The sequence below is a fragment of the Chlorocebus sabaeus genome, chromosome 21 (genome assembly GCF_047675955.1).
Source record: "Chlorocebus sabaeus isolate Y175 chromosome 21, mChlSab1.0.hap1, whole genome shotgun sequence".
Taxonomy (NCBI): domain Eukaryota; kingdom Metazoa; phylum Chordata; class Mammalia; order Primates; family Cercopithecidae; genus Chlorocebus; species Chlorocebus sabaeus.
The window spans coordinates 579,281-603,082 of record NC_132924.1 but is presented as its reverse complement, the minus strand read 5'-3'; the positions used below and the strand labels follow the sequence as shown (position 1 = coordinate 603,082).

The 23,802-nt window shown below is 44.9% G+C and overlaps 1 protein-coding gene and 1 pseudogene across 16 annotated transcripts in view; one reads left to right on the top strand and one right to left on the bottom strand.

Moving 5' to 3' along the window:
- LOC140708579 (beta-glucuronidase-like) overlaps positions 1 to 21,330 on the top strand; it is a 37,514-nt gene extending 16,184 nt beyond the window's left edge. For 8 of the 16 annotated variants that reach the window (XR_012090109.1, XR_012090108.1, XR_012090105.1 and 5 more), the window contains exon 4: positions 2,883 to 3,316. The gene's annotated coding sequence lies outside the window, so the exon portion shown is untranslated. Of the gene's footprint in view, positions 1 to 425; positions 719 to 981; positions 1,047 to 2,882; positions 3,317 to 9,280; positions 9,367 to 10,003; positions 11,829 to 19,851 lie in introns of those variants that run through there. The other 8 variants (XR_012090099.1, XR_012090106.1, XR_012090107.1 and 5 more) reach the window with 6 other exon arrangements.
- On the bottom strand, positions 7,140 to 9,268 carry LOC103247279 (mesoderm-specific transcript homolog protein pseudogene; annotated as a pseudogene).
- Positions 21,331 to 23,802: the final 2,472 nt, after the last annotated feature.

Genomic DNA, 23,802 nt, shown 5'->3' with positions numbered 1-23,802 from the left:
AGGCATGAGGCAAACAGGAGCTACTGTTTGTTACTGGGGGATCTCTGGTCTTCATAGTGCGGGAATGTCATCCCGAGGGGACAGTAGGATCTATTGCTGTCAAACCTGAGGCCCTATTTTTTTTTTTTTTTAATTCTTGCAAACTCAGGACTTTTCAGATATTTAGGGCTGATTGGAGATAGAGCACTACAATAAGACAGCTTAAATTGCAGCAAATGGGGAGAAGAGACAAAGAGAGGTACCAGCATAAAATAAAGTACATTGTCTCTTTTTGGGAAGAAAACACATGCTTCTTGGTAAGCACAGCACAATAAAAGTTCTTGGAGAACAGAGAAGATCTTTGTCGGAAATTGTGTCTCATTTAGCAACATTGTTTCACTGTGTTCCTTTCAGAATGAAATTGATTCATGTTGCTTTTGTTTCAGGTTGCTTTTATTTTTTCCCTTCCTGGGAAATTTCTCTTCCATTAGGAGGCAAGCACTATTTCCTTTCACCTGTCATCACAAACCAGGACTTTTCTTCTGCAACGTGTTTATGCTCAGCTCTCACAGTCCAATTTAATGATATATATATATATTCATTTTGCCAAGTAGTGATTCAGTTAACATGGACAATATTGATGTGAAAGGGGTTAAAAATATTTTAATGATTCCCTTCATTGGAAGTGGTGTGTGTCTGTGTGTGCATTGCATTACAAAAAAACATCGTCATTTACTCACTCAGGAAGTATTTTTGCATTTTTTTCTAACTTCATTGTGCTGCTGAGGACATGTATTTGCTAGGAGGCAGTCATTGCACTGGGCGTAGCTCTAAATGAAAGGCAACACAAAAAGTAGTTAATTACGGTGGGAATGTTGAAAAGCAAAATGGTATGATAAGAGATACCCCCAAGGGCAACCTTAGAGGCTCTGTTCACTGCACCAGGAGAAAGAAGGAGAGGATTCATGATGAAAATTCATAATTCATTTTGACTTTTATCAGAAAGCTTTTTGACAAAAGAGACTGAAGTAATACGAATATCTTCTCGGACGCACTGTGTCTGCCAGGTAATAACCACTTTATTTCATTGTCTCTGTTCTGCTTCAAGCAGCCTTAGTAGCAAGGTGCAGTGGCTCATACCAGTAATCCCAGCACTTTGGGAAGCCAAGTTGGGAGGATCACTTGAGGCCAGCAGTTTGAGACCAGCCTGGGCAGCATAGCAAAACCCCATCTCTACAAAAGATTTAAAAAAAAAAAAAAAAAAGCCAGGTGTGGTGGTGCACACCTGTAGCCACAGCTACTCAGGAGGCTAAGGCAGGAGAATCCTTTGAACCCCAAAGTTTCAGGCTGTGGTAAGCCATGATCACACCGTTATACTTCAGCCTGTGTGACAGAGCAAAACCCTGTCTCAAAACAAACAAACAAACAAACAAAAAAAGCAGACTAATTAAGGGACCTGAGTTTATAGCAATTGAGCACCTAAATTTACAATTGAGCAGCTTTCAGATAGCTGTATATCTCAAGGACTGGTCCAGTGGCTCAGGCATGTAATCCCAGTACTTTAGGAGGCCAAGCCAGGCAGATCACCTGAGGTCAGGAGCTCAAGACTAGCGGCCAACATTGTGAAACCCCGTCTCTACCAAAAATACAAAAAATAGCCGGGCATTGTGGTGGGCACCTGTAACCCCAGATACTTGGGAGGTGAGGGCAGGAGAAACACTTGAACTCAGGAGGCGGAGGTTGCAGCGAGTCCAGATCGTGCCATTGCACTTCAGCCGAGGTGACAGAGTGAGACTCCATCTCAAAAAAGTAAAACAAACAAAAAAAAGAGTCCTTTCAGCACTGAATGCTTTTGATTCTAAGTCATTTGACTGCATATACAAGGGTTTATTTCTGGACTTGATTCTATTCCACTGGTCTGTGTGTCTGTCTTCATGCCCTATCGGTTGATTTACAGCACTAGAAGGTTAGTTCCATGAGGGCAGGTGGCTTGCCTGGCTTTCCACAGCCCCACCTCTGGCACAGAGGGGCTCACTGAATTTCCAGTGATGACCAGCTGTGATAGTTTCTAGCTTTCCCTTGCACAGCCCAGATGGACTTCCCCATCTGTCTCCAGCTTGTCCTGTGTTGGGCATACCACCTGCCCTGGGCAGTCTGTCATGCTCTTTTTCCTTAAACTTCAGAGGGGTCCTGCCTTCCCTCCAAACTCATCTCAGTGTCTGCTGGATTATTTGACCTAGCTCCGTCCTCCTTCTGTTCATAAGTGGTGCTTGTGCATCCAGCATTTGCCATTTGCTCACCCTTCTTCCAGGCATCCTCCCTGCACCTGTGTTCCTGTCCTCCTCAGACCTGTGTCCACCAGACTCTCATGGACCCCCACCTGCTTTCTGGGATTTTCCTGCTTCACTTGAGTCCTGGCATCTCAGGGGCATGTGGAAGGCTAAGCCTCAGGCTCTGTTCCAGCCTTGTTTAAGTCACATCAAAAGGCGATCCTGTTTTTTTTGCTTTTGATTTTGTTTCCATTCTCATAAATAAGGCCTCCGTAATGGCAGGGAGGAAATCCAGAGGGCAGGAACACAGCATTACATCATCACATTACCTACAGGGATGCATTTTCAAGGCCAGCAAACTCAATTAGCTTGTTGGTAATAGTGGATCCAGCACCAGGACGTGTATAGCAGAGTTCATCATGCTGAAGGACACAAAAGACAGGTGACAGTGTGGTCCACCATGCAGATCTGCCAGCAAACTAGCCCAGAGAGACAGCTCCAAATGTGATTTCCTTTCAATAATCTTGGGCTGTCATAATCTTGAGAAATAGAATGCTATTTGTTAGCTTCATCTTCGTTATTTGTTTCATCACCCATCCTGAGCAACTTTTCTTTTCTTCTGCAAATTTCCAGCTATTGCGCCGGACCCTTGTTTACTCCAGTAGAGATGGCACCATGTCCCAGAAGCCAAAGAGGAGACCCGGAGCCAGTGAAGGTGACATAATATCAGTGGCAGGAGGAAGACAAATTCCTAGGCAGCCAGAGGCAGGTCCCTGGTAAAGTCCGACCTTCAAGCCAAAGACAGCTCAAAGCCTGAAAACCTAGCTATTACAGCCCAGGGCTGGAGTGAGAACTTCCTCTATGCCTTTTTAGACAATCAAATGATGCTTTTTCCAGGCCCACCCATGGATCAATCAGCACGCACTCCCCCATTCTGAGCCCATAAAACCCCAGACTCAGCCACACACTGGGACTATCTGCCTTGGGGAAGGGGCTACACTTCGGGTTCCCCTCTCATGTTGAGAGCTGTTATGTTGCTCAATAAAACTCTTCTCCACCTTGCTCTCTCCGGTTGTCCACATAACCTTATTCTTGGTCATGGGACAAGAACCCAGAGCTTGCTAAATGGCAGGAGCGAAAAGGGCTGTAACAAGTTCCTGGCTGGCCAGCCAAGAAGTGGGTGGTGACACACTCATTTGCTGGACTACAAGGGAGGAGCCGTAAACCTTCTGGGGGCCCAGGTCTTGGGACTCCCTGATCCAGAGCTGTGACATGGTGTAACATGCACTTAGGCCTCTGTGGTTGCTGGTGTCTCTGAATTTTCAGGCACCAACATGTTCCCCTTATCCAGATGCCAGCACCCAAGGCAGAAGCCACTTGAGGCACATCTGGTCCAGTCACAGCCTTGTACAGAGCTTGTGCCTGTGCTGGTGCCTGGAGTTGCCCACCTCACCTTAGCAGGCGGTGCACTTGGCTGTGCCATGGCTGTACCCCATGCTTGCTCGCTCACACACCCCTCACCGCTCTGCACCTGGCTCACTCACAGCGTGTGTGGGATCTGGGCTGGTATTGAGAGCCGAGCACAGCCAGCTCAGCACAGCCTGCTGGGCTGAGTGGGCAGAGCCAACCCAGCGGTCATAAGCAAAGCTCAGACAGAGGTGCTGCCAGCCACAGAGGTTTCCAGCTGGCAAAGTGGCACCCAAAGAGTCCTGTCACAAAAGGGTTTATTGAGGACTTACAAATGGTGCAGTCCAGGAGTGGCAGGCTGGACAGGAGACTCCCTACCTTTTAAAAAAATGTATGCAGGTTATAACGTTTTTTCACTTGGCAACCCCCACCTAGCAACCTGTATGTAACCCAAAACAAAGGGCCTGGAGCCCCTGTAGAGCCTGCATTTCAAGGGGATGGGCCAGGGCTTCTGATGTCCTTCACAGATAAGGAGTGAATCTTCAGGTTGGCCACTTCTGGATTCCTTAGCTTGGAACTTTGAACACACATTTCCTTAGACCATAGTGTTATTTTCAGGCTTAAGTTATTGCTATCAAGTGTGTCTTCCATACACTAGCATTGAGACCTAGAGAGGTTAGAACACTTACCTATTTACATTTAGCAAGTGGCCTTTTCTCAGTCACTGTTTAGTCATTGTTCAGGGTGTCAGATCATCAGCTGCGCTAATGTTTTGGGTAAGTTAGAGCAGGCAGAAAATCTCTGTTGAGAATCAATGGGGAAGAAGGACAGTCAGGGTTACGAAGAAGTCAAAATAACTTACTATTTTAACCACAGTGTCCTGAGAGCAGGGAATGTTTTAGTTCAACGGTTCTTAGTTTTTATTTATTTATTTATTTATTTTTGGAGACAGCGTCTAGCTCTGTCACACAGGCTGGAGTGCAATGGTGCAATTTCGGCTCACTGCGACCTCTGTCTCCCGAGTTCAAGTGATTCTCCTGCCTCAGCCTCCCAAGTAGCTGGGAATGCAGACACATGCCACCACACCTGGCTAATTTTTGTATTTTTAATAGACACGGGGTTTCACCATGTTGGTCAGGTTGGTCTCGAACTTCTGACCTCGTGATCTGCGGTCTCCCAAAGTGCTGGGTTTACAGGCATGAGCCACCGTGCCCGGTCAGTTCAACAGTTCTTAGAATTAAACTTGTCCGACCTTGTAATTTTACAGATGAGAAAACCAAGAACCATAGAAAGTTAAATCATGTCTGCCAGGCGGCCATGGCTCATTAGCACACGTGCAGAGTGACTATAAATAACCCACAGTCCACTTACGGAAAAGCTGGTCTTGCAGAATCTCTTCAGAGTGTGCTTTATCACCTAGAGATGAGGTGGATTTCAAAGCAGCACACAGTGGGCCTTCAGGTGCTGTCAATCTTGTGTTGATGGGGTATTTGCTTTTGTCTGTAAACTAAACAAGCCCTTCAGAATCGCAGTTAGCTTTCCATTTTCAATAAGGAGTTCCTTGTTCATAGTGCTAAGAGAAGTGTTAGTTATACTGCTAAACATGAAAACTGTCAAACTAGAGGCATTCAAATTCTTTTGCAGGAAGGTTATGTGAACCTGAAAATGTGAGGCAGGTCTCAGTTAATTGAGAAAGTTGATTTTGCCAGGGTTGAGAGTGCACACCCGTGACCCAGCCTCAGGAGGTCCCGACGACATGTGCCCAAGGTGGTCAGGGTACAGCTTGATTTCACACATTTTAGGGAGACATGAGACATCAATCAATATGTGTAAGATGTACATTAGTTCAGTCCAGAAAGGTGGGACGGCTGGAGGCAAAGGCCAGGCGACTCGGGTCATAGGTAGGTAAGAGAAAAATGGTTGTATTTTTTTTTGAGTTCCTGATGAGCCTTTGTTTCAAATGAGGCAATCAGATATGCTTCTATCTCAGTGAGCAGAGCACTGACTTTGGATAGAATGGGAGGCAGGTTTGCCCTAAGCAGTTTCCAGCTTGACTTTTCCCTTTAGCTTAGTGATTTGGGGCCCCCAGATTTATTTTCCTTTCACAGTTACATCATACTTCTCTCAAAGTAACCTCTGTTTTCCAGGCCTCTTTAGCCGTAGATGCATTTTTTCATCTCCTCCCTTTTCAGGAACAAAAAGAGGAATCCTGTGTACAGAGGCCCTTATATCTTGGATACCAACAATCCCTGTTTCTATGCAGAACACACTTAGAAAGCATGTGGATTCTGGCATGTGTTCTACATGGCTCATTAATCATGCATTTTCTTTTTTTTGGTCACAATTCATTTTTATTAATAGAAAATAAACACTTATTCCAGTTTCAAAGTTGTTATACTTGAAGTTGCTAATTTTAAAAAATGAATTTTAAATAATCACTTAATCCTGCTTTGACTAAGACAATGAAACGTGGCTTTAAAAAAAACTATTCAGCACCATTTGCTCATAGAGCTTTCAGAGTTTGTTCTTAAAGTTTCTGGAACTTTCCTGTCTGTAAAGTATAGGAATTACTGAGCTCCATTGGAAAGCCTCTCTGGGACAGGCAATGGGGAGTTAAGCAGTCATCATAAAGGAATCAGTGTACATTCAGCATGGTGACTTGGACTACACAACAATCCCTTCCCCTCTATAGTAGCTCAGGAGAAACATGCTTCTAAGCACTGAGGTATGAGGAGTCTCAGACTGTTATTTGCTGTTAGAATTGATCTTCCCAGCTAATAACAGTAAATATCTGGCACAGATGCTATTGGTCCTTAAAGTCCTGTGATTTTAGGAAGTAGTTTGGATTTAGTTCAATTTATTCAGAAATCAAACATGTTTAATTAGCTTCACTACTTTGGCAGAGTAAGGATATGCTGGTTTAGTGTCTTTATAAAATATACATAATGTATAGGTAAATCATAGTCTTAAATCAAATACCTAGAATACTATATTATTTAAACCAATATCTATTTTAAGAAAATGTTTATAACTAAAAACAGCTGATGAAACTAAATCCAAAGGTATGACAAAGAGGACTCAGCTCTGTGTTGCTTAGAGAACTTTTAAAAGGCATGTGCCCATAAAGTCATTGAAGGAGAGGGAAGTAGGCCCCCTTCGCCTCCTCCTTACTATAGAATTCCTGTTGGGGCTGGGGCAGAAATGAGCACTTCTAAATATTTCAGAGAAATCCAAAGCGTTAAAAAGTATTTTATGCAAGAGAACGTCTTTCTTCATCAGTGAATAGTAATGCTCATCAGAATTTCCTAATAACACAAAAACAAAGCCAAGATACATTTGATCAGATGTCAAAGTAATGGGAGGTGGACTATTATGTCAACCTTAGTCAGAGCTCCTGCTGGCTTCTTCTTATACACTGTTCACCAATTTGAGTAGTGGACTTTATGTGAGAGAATAATGTTTGATGGCCAGGACCTCACCTGGGCATTTCTTCCTAAGTGGAATACACAACAGATAAGGGAGTAGGGGAGGTAATACAGGGAAGCTACTCTTTCCAGCTCACAAGGAGTTGATGAAGCCCATATATGCATTCAAGAAGCCCATGGGATCCTCTAGCTGTGGATAGTGGCTAATGTGGTCATCCAGAATGGACACTGTGGACCGCGGCAGCGTTTTCCTGTACAGCTCCAAAAACTCTGGCTAGGGATTTACAGGATCCAATGGCCCATAGATAAAATGAATGGGGACAGTTACAGAGGCAAGAGCTCCCACCCAGTGCCTTCTGAACTTCTTCCGCTGATTGATGTACTGTAAGAGACTGTCAATGACCTAGTTCCCATTATTGTTGTGGATCCCTGCCCACATGTCCCACAGCTCACTCTCAGAGGGCCGAGTATACAGTCCAAAGACTGGGGTGAGACCTCGAGAGAACATGAAGAAGTTCATCAGTCGTGTGAGGATGGGTGACAGCACACCTCCGTCTTTGAGTAGCTTTTGGAGAAGGAGTGGACGGTGAGTCTCAGGAAAGATACCTCCATTTGGCAGACAGAGACTCTTTATGGTAAGCCGACCAGATCGATTCTGCTTGTACCTGTAGAGAAGCTCCTGAGCAACTGTATCTCCATAGTCATGAGAAAGAAGGTTGATCCTGCGGTTCTGGAGCCCCAGATGCCGCAAAAGTGCTTCCACGATGCTGGCCTGCTCAAATATGGAATAGTGATGTGGTCTCGGTTTGTCACCGAAGCCAAAGCCTAAGAAATCAAGGGCAATCACCCTAATGAAACCTCAAGGTCAGACCTTCCCAAATCTTGTACCAATCGTAGCTGGATGTTGGAAAACCGTGTAAAAGCACAACTATCTCTGGACTTCCAATCACACCCACAGAGTCTTGGTAGAAGATACGCAGTACCTTGTAAGTGAAAAACTTGCCTGAAGACTTCCATGAGTGAAGGGCAGGGGAGAGCTGAGGGAGTGGGATGTGCAGGTACGCAGCAAGCAGGGGCACGGCCAACAGCCCCACCTGGACCCACCACTCCCTCATCCTGCCCCCCAGGACTGGTGTGGCCCACGCACACGAGCTACACCCACCAAGGAGCGCTAGTCCCACTCCTGAAGTGGGCTGCGAGGGTGCACGGGGAGATCACTCCTTCCCTGCCTGCCTCTTACCTGATTCAGGTAAGACCTGGGCTACAGGACTCCATGTTTGGGAGAACCTGTTGCCTGCATTTTCTCAAGAAGGATTCTAAAGAGCTTCAATTTGCTGGGAAGCTTTCTCCTCAGGTGGACTAGCAAGTGCAGAGTCTTGCAGTTCTTTCATCTATTTATAGCTCAGAGAAGCCACCCAGATGCAGATGTGTGATTCCAAAGCAGAAATCACTCAAATTCATGAAGATTCTCCCTCTGCCCTTATAGTGGAGGCACATCGTTAAAAGCACTTTGTTGAAGCTATGCTAAAGTGTTGGACATTTCAGTGGATAAACAAAACAATATAAACAGTCGAGATGGTTTTCTAGTTACGGGACTCGGAATACTCTACTTAAATTTAGCAGGGTTTAGGTATATGTGGATGTTGTCACTTCCTTCCTCCTCCCTCCCTTCCTTCCTCATTTTCTCTGTCTGTATCTCTGTAATGAGGCCATGCATGTTACTGGGAAATATAGTAGATTTGGAGACAGGCGTGGGTTCCCATCCAAGGTCCAACACTCACAATTGAGTGATCCCATACACATTATGTGAGTGTTCTAGCTCTTAGTAATTGAAGGATAACAACAAAGTAGAGAAAAATTGTCTAAGATTATATATAAATGGATTAAATTGTATATAAATTATATAAGATTATATATAAATGGATGAATGGCTAGATCGGTGGATAAATGGATGGATAAATGGATGGATGGATAGATGGATGAATGAATAGACGGATGAATGAATAGGTAGCTAGATGGATAGTTGGATGGATGAATGCATAAATGGATGGATGAATGGATAGATGATATACAGATATGTAGATGGATAAATGGATGGATGGATGGATAGATAGATGATACATAGATGAATAGAGTCTGCAGGACAATGCATAATAGGTCAAAGACTTTTTTCGTTCTTTTTTGTTTTTTCTTTTTTAGCGATGAAGTCTCACTCTGTCACCCAAGCTGGAGTGCACTGGTGTGATCATAGCTCATTGCAGCCTGGAACTCTTGGGCTCAAGCAGGTATTTGTCATCATGCTTAGATTTTTTTTAAAAAAATTTTGTAGAGATAGGGTCTTGCCGTGCTGCCCAGGCTGGTCTCAAACTTCTGGCCTCCAGTGATCCTCACGCTTTGGTCTCTCAAAGTGCTAGGATTACAGACATGAGCCACTATTCTTTATTCAGTAAAAGTCTATTTCACTGAGCACATTCTTTGGCCATCCCACTTGTAAATGCTAAGGATATAACACTGAATAAAACCGACAAACCCCTGCAGTTGTAGAACTGATATTCTACTGAAGGAGCCAAACATGAATCATAATATATAGAAGGCAACACCCGCCATAGAAGGAAATAAGACAGGGAAGTAGGGCAAGAAATGTGACTGGGGTAGAGGTGTTTCAGATTTTAAATGGGTCATCAGGGAAGAACCTATGCAGAGGATGGCATTTGAATAGGGACCTTGAGTGGTGCTGGAGACTGCAGCAGAGGTCCAGGGAAGAAGTATCACTATTGAAGTAGGCCCTGCCAGAGGCCTACTGCAATACACTGCAATAATTCCCATGTAAAGAGAAGCTGTTCTGCCTTCCTGTGAATGAGATGAAGTTACAAAGCAGGTGCAGTTCTTTATACCAATCCTTTTCCCACTTATCTTCCTCAGATGTTGGAGCACAGGGGATGAGTTGACCCAGCTGCTGTGCTCAGAAATCTACCAATCACCATGTTTCCATGGAGGCCAAGCTTTCCCGACTGCTCCCAGGCAGTGATTGAGCATGGCAGGATTCTCAGGCAAGCCCACTCCTGGGAAATGCATCACTCCTGTCATGGGCTCCCCATTAGCTTTGCAGAAACTTCTGCAGAACCTCATGTGAAGTCTTGCCCCGCACTGTGTTCCCATCTTTCCCTTCTCCACTGGTGCTAGACTTGCACTGAGGTCTGATGACTCTCCTGGACTTTGCTGGCTCCCTTCCCATTTTCTCTTGCAGAATTTTCCTTAATAAATTACTTACACTCTTATTAGAGTTTTCTCAAATAAATCCAGACTTAGCATCTGCTTGGAATACCAGGACTGACACAGGCACCATTGAGGAACTGTAGGTGCCCAGCTAATGGCCAGCACTAACTGTGGGACCTCTGAGTAAGGCCAGCTTGGACCTTCTTGTGCAATTGATATGCCCATAAATTACAATCATGTGAGATATTGAAGCCATTGTGAACTATTGGTAGGAATGTAACACGGTACAGCCATTGTGGAAAACAGTGTGGTGGTTCCTCGAAACATTAGAAGTACAATTGGCCAGGCACGGTGGCTCATGCCTGTAATCCCAGCATTTTGAGAGGCTGAGGTGGGCGGATCACCTGAGGTCAGGAGTTCAAGACCAGCCTGGCCAACATGGTGAAACCCTGTCTCTACTAAAAAATACAAAAATTAGCTGGGCGTAGTGGCAGGTGCCTGTGATCCCAGCTACTGAGGAGGCTGAGGCAGGAGAATCGCTTGAACCTGGGAGACGGAGGTTGCAGTGAGCCGAGATCACGCCACTGCACTCCAACCTGGGCCACAGAGAGAGACTCCATCAAAAAAAAAATAAATAAATAAATAAGAATTACCATATGATGCAGCAATTCTACTTCTGGTTATATACCCAAAAGAATTGAAAGCAGGGACTCAGAGATCCTTGTGCAGCCACATTCAGAGTGGAATTATTTACAATGGCTAATACATGGAAACAACCCAAGTATTCATTGCACATGAATGAATAAACACAATGTTCATTTAACACAATGAAATACCATTCAGCTTTAAAAATAAGGAAAATTCTGACACAGGCTATATAACGTGGATGAAACTTAAGGACATCATGCTAAGTGAAATAAGCCAGCCCCTAAAAGGCAAATACTGTATAATTCCATTTATATGAGGTACTTAGAGTAGTCGCAATCATATAGACAGAGAGTTGATTGGCAATTTCCAGGGACAGGGGAGACAGGAAAATGGGGACTTCTTGTTTAATGTATATAAAATTTAAGTTTCTAAGGATGAAAAGAATTGTGGAAGTGGGCGGTAATAAAGGTTGTACATTATAAGTGTATTTAATACTACCAAAATGTACACTTAAGAACGGGTGAGTTACTCTGTTTTGCCATGCTGTAAAGGAATACCTGAGGCCGGTAACTTACAAAGAAAAGAGGCTCACACCTGTAATCCCAGTGCTTTGGGAGACTGGGGCTGGAGGATTGCTTGAGCTCATGAGTTTGAGACCAGCCTGGCAACATGGTGAAACCCTGTCTCTTCAAGAAATACAAATATTAGCCAGGTGTGGTGGTGCATGCCTGTAGTCCCAGCTACCTGGGAGGCTGAGGTGGGAGGATGGCTTGAACCCGGGAGTTTGAGGCTGCAGTGAGCTATAATCACACCACTGCAGCACTCTATCGTGGGTGATAGAGCCAGGCCTTGTCTTCAAAAAAAAAAAAAAAAAAGAGGTTTATTTGGCTCAAGGTTCTACAGGTTGTACATGCAGATTGTACATGCATGACACTAGCATCTGCTAGGCTTCTGGTGAGGCCTCAGGAAACCTACTCATGGTAGAAGGTGAAAAGAGAACAGGCAGGCACATCACATGGAGAGGGACGGAGAGAGAGGGAGGAAGAGAGAGAGAAAGAGAGAGAGAGACAAGGAGGTGCCAGCTCCTTGAAACACCCAGCTCTTGTGTGAACTAACAGAATGAGAACTCTCTCATCACCATGGGGAGGGCACCAAGCCATTCACAAGGGATCCACCCACATGACCCAAACACCTCCTGCCAGACCTCACTTCCAACAATGGGGATCACATTTCACCATGAAATTGGAGGAGACACACATCCAAATCCTGTTAGATGGTAAATTTTATATTGTATTCTAGCACAATTTTTAAAAAGAAAAAAAAATTATAGCCAGATGAATGAGCCCAGGAAAAATCAGTAAAGTAAACTTGCACCCAATGCATAGAAGTGTAATTGTTTTAAAGCACTAATGTTTGGGTGGCTTGTTATATGACAAAGGCTAGGGACACAACACCAGAGGAAGACTTAGAGGATCCAGGAAAAAAGGAATAAACTAGCAGCTGAGGCAGAAGTTGCAGTGAACTGAGAGTGCATTCCAGTCTGAGAGACAGAGGGAGACTCACTACAAAAATAATAATAATAATAATAATAATAAACGAGCTTATGGTTCTGCAGGCTGGCTCAGGTATAAAGGGAAGATATGACCAACCTAGCACGTGCTGAGGATCCCTGCCTGGGTTCTGAGCTGAGCAAGCGTTCCTGGGCCAGACTGTCTTTCCATAACCCACTCCTGTCGACCTGATTGTTTAGTATAGTGTCATCCTATGCCTGCGTTCACACTTTGATTTAGGCCTCAGTATGTCCCACCATTGGATCCTGGTCCTGCCTCTAACTGGGCCATTTAATGTCCACCCATTCCTGCCTTACCAATGTATATTCAGACTTGGGCTTTTTAATTACATATTCAGCTGGGCACAGTGGCTCACACCTGTAATCCCAACACTTCGGGAGGCCTAGGCAGGAGGATTGCCTGAGGCCAGGAGTTTGAGACCAGCTGGGGAAACATAGTAAGATCCCCAGGTCTACAAAAAATAAAAGTACTAGCTGGGTGTGGTGGTGCATGCCTGTATTCACAGTTACGTGGGAGGGTGAGGCTGGAGGATGGCTTGAGCCCAGGAATTCCAGGCTATAGTGAGCCAGCAGTGAGCCATGCAGCCTGGAACTCCTGGGCTCAAACCATCCTCCAGCCTCACTCAGCCTCCCAAGTAGCACTTGTACCACTGTGCACCAGCCTGGGCAACAGAGGAAGGCCCTGTCTCAAAAAATAAAATAAAATAAAATTAAAATATTAAGTATTCACCCTCCTGCAACATCTTTTGCTGTTCCCTGCTGATCTCCTAAATCTGACCTGGCTCACCACCTCCTCATTCTGGTCCTAGGTTTCACCTTCTTACTCCACCCCTATCAGGTGCCTCAGCAAACCTGGCATCAAGAAGTTGTCATCACAGCTGAACCTTAGGGCTGGAACCCAGCCTCGGTTGTCTTTCATTGTTTCCTTCTCAACACTGCACTCTATTCTGCCACCTGAAGCCTGTCTTCTCCTTCTCCTTCTTCTTCTTTTTTTTTTTCAGATGAAGTTTTTGCTCGGTTGCCCAGGCTGGAATGCAATGGCATTATCTCAGCTCACTGCAACCTCCCCACCTCCTGGGTTCAAGCAATTCTCATGCCTCAGCCTCCTAAGTAGCTGGGATCACAGGCGCCTGCCACCACATCCCCCTAATTTTTTTTGTATTTTCAGTAGAGACAAGGTTTCACCACGTTGGCCAGGCTGCGCTCGAACTCTTGACCTCAGGTGATCCACCCACCTCGGCCTCCCACAGTGCTAGGATTACAGACATGAGCCACTTTGCCCAGTCCTGAAGGCTGTCTTCTAAGGCCCTCCTGAATCCCGCAGTTTGTTCCTGTGTTCTCACAGCTAACCTGCTTTCCAGCACATCAAGATGTCACTTACTGAGAATTTCAGCTTCTGCCAGTCAGTGCCAGGCAGCCTGATGCAGGCACCGCTCTCCGCCTGACCCTACAGAAGGGCAGCACTTCCGACGCCAGTGGCTGCTTCCTCCAAAGGGTTACTCAGGACTTTCCTGGCAAGGGCGGATGATTACGCCTGCCACAAAATTTATTGACTTGCGAATCCTTGATGGAGGGCTTGCACCTGAAACTGTTGTCAAGTAGCAAGAATGCACTTGATTCATGGAGAGAGGTTTTTTTTTTTTTTTTTTTTTTTTTTTTTTTTTTTTGAGACGGAGTCTTGCTCTGTCGCCCAGGCTGGAGTGCAGTGGCCGGATCTCGGCTCACTGCAAGCTCTGCCTCCCGGGTTCACGCCATTCTCCTGCCTCAGCCTCCCGAGTAGCTGGGACTACAGGCACCCGCCACCTCGCCCGGCTAGTTTTTTATATTTTTTAGTAGAGACGGGGTTTCACCGTGTTAGCCAGGATGGTCTCGATCTCCTGACCTCGTGATCCACCCGACTCGGCCTCCCAAAGTGCTGGGATTACAGGCTTGAGCCACCACGCCCGGCCTGGAGAGAGGTATTTTTTATTTGGGAAAAAAAGTAAATCCCTTTTCTGCACTCCAGTAAATGAAAAAATCCATACTATTAAATAGCACTAAGAAAAACTAGCTCTTAGAGGACTAACGAATACTTTCAAGTCATGGTGAAACAAAGGCGTACAGAGGGCAATATCACCAATATAAGATACTCTTTGTTTTTGATGCTCTGTCATTCAGGCTGGAGTGCAGTGGTACGATGATAGCTCACTGCAGCCTCCAACTCCTGAGCTCAAGCATTCTTCCTGTATTAGCCTCCTGAGTAGCTGGGATTACAGGTGCACACCACCACGCCGGGCTATTTTTTGAATTTTTTGTAGGGACGGGATTTTGCCGTGTTGGCTAGGCTGGTCTCGAACTCCTGACCGCAACTGATCTGCCCACCTTGGCCTCCCATAGTGCTGAGATTACAGGCATGAGCCACCGCGCCTAGTCCATAACACTTTTTGATCCTAAAAATCCTAAAAACACTATAGGCACAAGCCACCAAGCTTAGCTAAATTTTTGTTTGTTTGTTTTATAGTACAGACAGGTTTTCACTATGTTGGTCAGGCTGGTCTCGAACCTCTGACCTTAAGAGATCTGCCTACCTCGGCCTCCCAAAGTGCTGGGATTACATGTATGAGCCACTGTGCCTGGCCCCTAGAGATTCTAAGTAACGGGAAAGTTATTACTGCTTGCCTTGATGCATATCACTATATCACTTTTTTTTTTTTTTTTGAGGCAGAGCCTCACTCTGTCGCCCAGGCTGGAGTGCAGTTGTGCAATCTTGGCTCACTGCAACCTCCACCTCTTGTGTTCAAACGATTCTCCTGCCTCAGCCTCCTGAGTAGCTGGGATTACAGGCGTGGACAACTATGTCCAGCTAATTTTTGTATTTTTGGTTCGCCATGTTGGCCAGGCTGGTCTCAAACTCTGGACCTCGAGTGATCTGCCTGCCTTGGCCTCTAAAGTGCTGGGATTACAGGCGTGAGCCACCGCGCCTGGCCAAACTTGCCCAGTGCTCTTTAAGGAAGGTCTGTTATCTGTCAGAAGTTTTATGCTGTGACTGCTGCTTCAGCAGGGCAGTGGGGGCAGGAGGCATTTGAATTCTCCATGAGCAGTCACTGACATGGAAATTCATACATCATTGTAGGTGAGCTAGACAACCACACGTGTAATGCAAAATACACACGTTCTACATAGAATGTGCTATGTAATCCAGATGTTTCAGGGCAGTGTTATAGTCAATTACATTTTCTTTCTTTCTTCTTTCTCTCTTCCCTTCCCTTCCTTTCCCTTCCCTTCTCCTCTCTTCCCCCCCTTCCTCCTTCTCCCCTTCCTCTCCTTCCCCTCCCATCCCCCGTTCCCCCTCCCCTTCTCTCTCCCCTTCTTCTTTTAACTCTTCCTCCTCTCCTTCCTTCCTCCCTTCCTTCCTTCCTCCCTTCCTTCCCCCCTTCCTTCCCCTGTTTCTTTCTCCCTCCATCTTTCTGGCTCTGTCTCTCTTCCTCTTTCTCTTTTTCTCTTTCTTCCCTTCTTTGCAACAAGGGTCTTACTCTGTCCGTCATGCAGGAGAGCAGTAGTGTAATCGTAGCTCGCTGGAGCCTTGAACTCCTGGGCTCGAGCAATCCTCCTGCCTCACCTTCCCAAGTAGCTGGGACTAGAGGTCTGCCACACATGCATGGCTTGTTTTTTGTTTTTTGTTTTTGTGTGTGTGTGTAGAGATGAGGGGTCTCATTATGTTACCCAGGCTGGTCTCAAACTTCCGACCTCAAGTGACTCTTCTGCCTTGGGGTTCCAAAGTGTAGGGTTTATAGGCATGAGTCACTGCACTCAACCTACATTTTCTTATATACTGCTACTATATTAGAAATTCTGTATTTCTGGAAATAATGACTTAGTCAATCTAGTCTACAAAACTAACAAGTGAACAAGCTGAGATTTTCCAAAAAAGGAGTGTAATGGTGCCTCCTGTCCTCTGTAGATGTGAATGATGAAAGGGACCATGTACTTTTCTTATTTACATGTACAGCAAATTTGACTTTTTTCATGTAATTTTGTATAAAAGATAATATAATAGATAACATAAAAAGATTTCTTTTTTTTAAGGAGTCTCGCTCTGTCGCCCAGGCTGGAGTACAGTGGCGTGATTTTGGCTGACTGCAACCTCTGCCTCCCGGGCTCAAGGAAATCTCCTGTCTCAGCCTCCCGAGTAGCTGGGACTACAGGCACCCATCACCATGCCCAGCTAATGTTTGTATTTTTACTAGAGATGGGGTTTCACCATGTTGGCCAGGCTGATCTCAATCTCCTGACCTCAGGTGATCCGCCCGCCTTGGCCTCCCAAAGTGCTGGGATTACAGGCGTGAGCCACCACGTCTGACCAGAAAGAAATTTTATGTTTACATCTAAGACTTTGGAATCATTTAATAATGCTTTTGACTACATGTAACATGAAATCAAACTAATGGTAGCCAAAGCAAGAAAACCATTACACTTTTCACATACCAAAAAGTTGTAGGTAGATTCTTCCAGGGTGGGTTCATCAGCTCAGTGGCATCAGGGTGCTGGCCTTTCTTCCTTCTTAATCCTTCCTTTCTTCCTTCCTTTCCTCCCTCCCTCCCCATCTCTGTTCCTTCCTTCCTTCCTTCCTTCCTTCCTTCTTTCCTTCCTTTCTTCTGTCCTTCCTTCCTTCCTCCCTCCCTCTCTCTCTCTTTCTCTTTCCCTCCCTTCCTCCCTCTCTCCTTCTCTCCTTCCCTCTCTCTCTCTTTCTCTTTCCCTCCCTCCCTCCCTCTCTCCTTCTCTCCCTCCCTCTCTCCTTCCCTCCTCCCCTCCTCCCTTCCTTCCCTTCCTTTCCTTCCTTCCTTCCTTCCTTCCTTCCTTGGTCTTGCTCTACTGCCCAGGCTACAGTGCATTGGTACAATCATAGCTCATTGCAGACTTGTCTCCTGGGCTCAAGCAATCCTCCTGCCTTAGCCTCCGGAACAACCAGGACTTCTCTGCTTTCTCTTGGTTTTTCCTCACAGTCACAAGACAGTTGCTGCAGCTCCAGTCATCAACATCACACATAGGAATCTTAAACTGAAAGAAAGTATCTAAAGCAAAACTGAATTTTCTTCAGCAGGTTTCTTTTACACACTTTTTCCTTGAAAGACAGAGAAGGAAACATTTTCAAGTTTTCCTTTTTGACTTCATTTGGTAGATTCGTGTCACATGTCCATGTGACAAGGGAAAGTTAGAAAGTTAGAATCTAGGCCGGGCGCGGTGACTCAAGCCTATAATCCCAGCACTTTGGGAGGCCGAGACGGGTGGATCACGAAGTCACAAGATCAAGACCATCCTGGCTAACACGGTGAAACCCCGTCTCTACTAAAAAATACAAAAAACTAGCCGGGCGAGGTGGTGGGCGCCTGTAGTCCCAGCTACTCGGGAGGCTGAGGCAGGAGAATGGCGTGAACCCGGGAGGCAGAGCTTGCAGTGAGCTGAGATCCAGCCACTGTACTCCAGCCTGGGCAATAGAGTGAGACTCTGTCTCAAAAAAAAAAAAAAAAAAAAAAAAAAAAAAAAAAAAAGAAAGTTAGAATCTAGCTGTATTAGTCCATCTTCGCATTGCTCTAAAGAACTACCTGAGACTGGGTAATTTATAAAGGAAAGAGTTTTAATTGACTCACAGTTCTGCATGGCTGGGAGGCCTCAGGAAACTTACAGTCATGGTGGAAAGTGAAGGGGAAGCAACGCACATCTTACATGGTGGCAGGAGAAAGAGAGAGTGAAAGGGGAAGTGTCACTTTTAAACCATCAGATCTTGTGAGAACTCACTCACTGTCACAAGAATAGGATGGGGGAAACCACCTCCATGATCCAATCACCTCCCACCAGATCCCCGCTTCTATACATGGGGATTACAATTCAAGATGAGATTTGGGTGGAGACACAGAGCTAAATCATATCACTAGCAAAGAGAAGTTCCATATATACTTGTTGGTTGTGTCAAGCTGCTATCAAAAGGACTCCAACATAAAGTAACCTAAATAATTTAAAGGTTTCATTATTAAATACATACAAATTTCTTCTTCTTCTTCTTCTTCTTCTTCTTCTTCTTCTTCTTCTTCTTCTTCTTCTTCTTCTACTTCTTCTTCTTCTTCCTCTTCTTCTTCTTCTTCCTCTTCTTCTTCCTCTTCTTCTTCTTCCTCCTCCTCCTCCTCCTCCTCCTCCTTCGAGATGGAGTTTCACTCTTGTTGCTTAGGCTGGAGTGCAATGGAGTGATCTTGGCTCACTGCAACCTCCACCTCCTGGGTTCAAGCAATTCTCCTGCCTCAACCTCCTGAGTTGCTGGGATTACAGGTGCCTGCCACCACGCCCAGGTAATTTTTTGTATTTTTAGTAGAGACGGGGTTTCACCATGTTGGCCAGACTGGTCTAAAACTCCTGACCTCAGGTGATTTCAGCCTGGTGTGGTGGCTCACGCCTGTAATCTCAACACTTTGGGGGGCCAAAGTGGGTAGATCACCTGAGGTCAGGAGTTTGAGACCAGCCTGGCCTACATGGTAAAACCCCGTCTCTACTAAAAATACAAAAAATTAGCCAGGCATGGTGACAGACACCTGTAATCCCAACTACTTGGGAGGCTGAGGCAGGACAATTGCTTGAATCTGGGAGGCAGAGGTTGCAGTGAGCTGAGATCGCACCAGTGCACTCCAGCCTGGGCAACAAGAGCGAAACTCCATCTCAAAAACAAACAAACAAACAAACAAACAAACAAATAAATAAAGTAGAAGTTTCCAGGTGTGCATTTCAGGGTAACAGGAAGCTTTATTCCATGTAGTAGCTCCGGAATTCAGGCTGATGGCCTCAAAAGTTACTCTGAGTGTCACCTTTCCTGCCAGTGGGAAGATGGAAAGTATGGAAGTTTAAACCCCCGAATTTCCTTTTCAGTAAATGAAGCAGGAATTGCACATATTACTTTGTTTCCAGTTCCACCAGCAGGTCACCCTAGTCAAACAGGGCTGGAAAATGCAGTCCCAAGCTGGACACAAGTCTGCTACAACTATAGCAGTAGATGTGTAGAAGAGTTCGGTTGCAGCTTGCATCTCTACCACACCATGACTGGCACAGACAAATTATGATTCATACCACATTGTGGATGAGCGACATTCCTTCTTGAGATCAAAGGATGAGATCCTACTACCTGCACTCAACATGGAGATTTCATTAGGAAAAAAAGTGAGGATTGGCTATAGGTGAGGTAATAAATAGTGTCGACTATATACTTTTAATATAAATAAACTGACAGTTGGGAAAACATAAATTTAGGCATTATGTCTCTGCTTTGGTTTTATTACTCTGTGTCTGACATGTTTAATTCTATGTGAGTTTTCAGGACCAGACTCTGTCCTCTGAGGACAAGGACTTTGTTGACGACATCGTTTTGCCCCCCACCTCTCCCTGTGGCTTCATGCTTGAAACACTGGAGGTGTCCCATGTTTGCTAATGGCCAGAACATACAAGGTTGAAGTTTCCTGACCATAGCCCTGGGCTCTGTATCTACCCACACCAAGGAGAACAAGGAGTTGGCGATCAGGGTGCTCCATGGTTTTAACCATTGAGTCAACTTAGACCAATGGTTGAGGACAGAAACAGAGTGATAATAAAGTGAGCACACGTGGCTATAGTTATTGCAACATTGAGTTGTTATCAATGTCCTTGACCTCTGTGTTCTGGGTCAGTTCTATGCGTATGTATTGAAATTTTCTCTGCTTCCCACTCTCCTGTGGTGTATACACTTGGTACATTGCTCTGTATAACTCAGTTATGTTGTCAAAATATAACTAACTGTGTATATATCACTTCTCTTTCCTTGAGAATTTAGGATCCTCAACATCAAGGGACATTTATTAATCTTATTTTGTTCCAGCATCTTTTATAATGCCTAGGAGGAAGGGTTTATTTTTTTTTAACATTGAGAAAACTAAAAGAAAAAAGATTTTGCTTATGTTGACTTAATACATCTTTCAAAACTCCTGACATGACTGGCCCATTATATAAATCTAACTCACCATGACTTCTGGGCAATACGCAACACTACTGAATTTATAGATTAAACACATATTTACTGAGCATCTGTTATGCACAATAAAGTCATCTACTACACAGCCGGGAGTAGTTCAAATGCAAAGTGACTCCGTGCAGTGAAGGCATTATCTAACACTCCTAATTATGGAAGGCATTATCTAACATTTGTAATTATGGGAATATGGACCCTTTTTCTATTTAAAGTAGAATTTAGCGATTAGTGAGTTGTTATGGGAATTTCTACGAAATAGTGAGCTTTCTACAATTAGCCATATCCAAGTAGATGGTGAATGATCACCTGAACAGAATATTACTGAAGGGAGGTAAAGTTCAGTTTCTGCAAAAGTCTCTTCCAAAAGAAAGTTTCCATAATTATAAGGGGAAAAGGGTCATTCTTTGGCTATATTCTATAGGAACTAAACTTACACTACCTTGTTCAACCATTGGTGAAGACTTTGACCATTCCTAATGAGTTGAAATACCAAGATCATTTTTTTTTTTTTTTGAGACAGAGTCTCACTCTGTCACCCAGGCTGGAGTACAGTGGTGTGATCTCGGCTCACTGCAACCTCCCTCTCCTGAGTTCAAGTAATTCTTTTGCCTCAGTCTCCTGAGTAGCTGGGATTTCAGGCATGGGCCACCATGCCTGGCTAATTTTTGTATTTTTTGGTAGAGATGGGTTTCACCACGTTGCTTCCAGCTGGGATGGTCCCGAACTCCTGACCTCAAGTCATCCACCCACTTGGGCCTCCCAAAGTGCTGGGATTACTGACATGAGCCACTGCGCCCAACCAATACCAGGATAATGTGATAGCGATAGTGTGTTTAGGGTCTAAGAATGCTCTAATTTTGTCCAATGCCCTAATCACTCATCATGGTGATATAGAAGTTAAGAAGAAATTACTTAGGCAGATAATGAGGGTACAGGAGTCCTTGATAAGGTTTTCCTTTTTAATGAAAAGCAGCATCAAAATCTTTTTTTTTTTTTTTTTTTATTGAGATGGAGTCTCACTCTGTCACCCAGGCTGGAGTGCAGTGGTGCGATCTGGGCTCACTGCAACCTCCACCTCTGAGGTTCAAGCGATTCTCCTGCCTCAGCCTCCTGAGTAGCTGGGATTACAGGCACCCGCTACCACACCTGGCTAATTTTTTTTTGTATTTTTAGTAGAGATGGGGTTTCACCATGTTAGCCAGGATGGTCTTGATCTCCTGACCTTGTGATCCACCTGCCTTGGTCTCCCAAAGTGCTGGGATTACAGGCATGAGCCACCATGCCCGGCCTCCTCTTCCTATAAAACCTCTGCTCCTAAACTCCTCGTGTGTGTCCATGTCCTAAATTTCTTGGTGCAAGACGACAAACTGCAGGTATTTACTCCAGACAACAACGCTGCTTCAATGGTGAGTTTCAGAAGGAGATGTCCTCACTTGAGGGGCAAAGTCAAAAAAAAGAAAAAAAACATGGAAGAAGAAAAAACCAAAAACAACATGACTAAGAATAGCTGGACCTAGGTCCTAGACCCCAATTCAGAGCTCAGATAAGCTCTATTGAACAAGTTAAAACATTTTTCCTAAATTCTTAGGTATTGACTTCTTAACATTAGAGCCCAATTTCCTATACCTGCCAGTAGCAGTGGAGAATCAGAGGACATATTCATGAAGATTGTCAGTGCTGGCCGGGCGCGATGGCTCATGCCTGTAATGCCAGCATTTTGGGAGGCCGAGGCGGGCGGATCACGAGGTCAGGAGATCAAGACCAGCTTGGCCAACATGGTGAAACCCCATCTCTACTAAAAATACAAAAAAAATTAGCCAAGTATGGTGGAGCACGTCTGTAGTGCCAGCTACTTGGGAGGCTGAAGCAGGAGAATTTCTTGAACCCGGGAAGCAGAGGCTACAGTGAGCTGAGATGAGATCATGTCACTGCACTCCAGCCTGGGCGACAGAGCGGGACTCTGTCTCAAAAATAATAATAATAATAATAATAATAATTGTCAGTGCTGGCCAGGTGCAGTGGCTCATACCTGTAGTCCAAGCACTTTGGGAGGCCAAGGAAGGTGGCTTACCTGAGGTCAGGAGTTCAAGACCAGCCTGGCCAACATAGTGAAACCCTGTCTCTACTAAAAATACAAAAATTGGGCTGGGTGCTGTGGCTCATACCTATAATTCCAGCACTTTGGGAAGCCGAGGCAGGCGGATTATGAGGTCAGGAGATCAAGACCATCTTGGCCAACATGGTGAAACCCCATCTATACTACAATACAGAAAAATTAGCTGGGCATGGTGGTGCATGTCTGTAATCCCAGCTACTTGGGAGGCTGAGGCAGGAGAATCACTTGAACCCGGGAGTTGGAGGTTACAGTGAGCCAAGATGCACCACTGTACTTTAGCCTGGACAATAGAGTGAGACTCCATCTCAAAAAAATAAAAATAATGAGGAGACGTTCAGAGGCTGCAACCTAGAAACACAACCTAGCGTTGGCAACAGGCAGACACTTCATCAAGTTGTAAAATGCATTCTAATGCAAAAGGAGAAGAATAGGTGGACAGCTGACAGGTACGCTGTGCCCTGGCTGTGCTCTGGAAGGCCCTGCTGGGCACATTTAACAGGTTGCAGCCAAGAAACAAGAGACGGGCCACATAAAGCAACTTTCTTCAGCAAATGTGGCCGGTCAGTGGGTTGCAATGCAATTCCCTGAGATTCTTCCCCTACTCTGAATGTGGAAGGGTATAAAGGGGAATGAAATAGTGTCCCTCCAGCCTGAGCTCATGGGCCAGGCCTGATGATATGGAATGTGGGAGATATAAATGCAATCTTCTTCACTTTAGTTCTAAAAACAATTGCACAAATATCAAACAGGGAACTCAGCTTTGACTCATTGGTTTTGACTGGCTCAACAAAGGCTTTTTATTCTGATGTGCCAGAAAAGTTCAGATTTAAATGCTATATTTAAAAGGAACACAGGGAGCTTACATATTGTTTAGAGGACATTAATAAATGGTATAGGAAATTGAACTAGCAAGTGACTAGTTTTTTTAATCTTTAATATTCTAGGATTTCAAGTTTGTGAAAATATAGCTTAAAGGAATGTGGGGCCTGGCATAGTGGCTCATACCTGTTACCCCAGTGTTCTGGGGGGCTAAGGTGGGAAGATCACGTGAGCCCAGGAATTCAAGACCAGCCTGAGCACATAGCAAGACCTCATCGCTACAAAAATTTTTTTAAAATAGCTAGGCCTGGTGGTGTGCACCTGTATCCCAG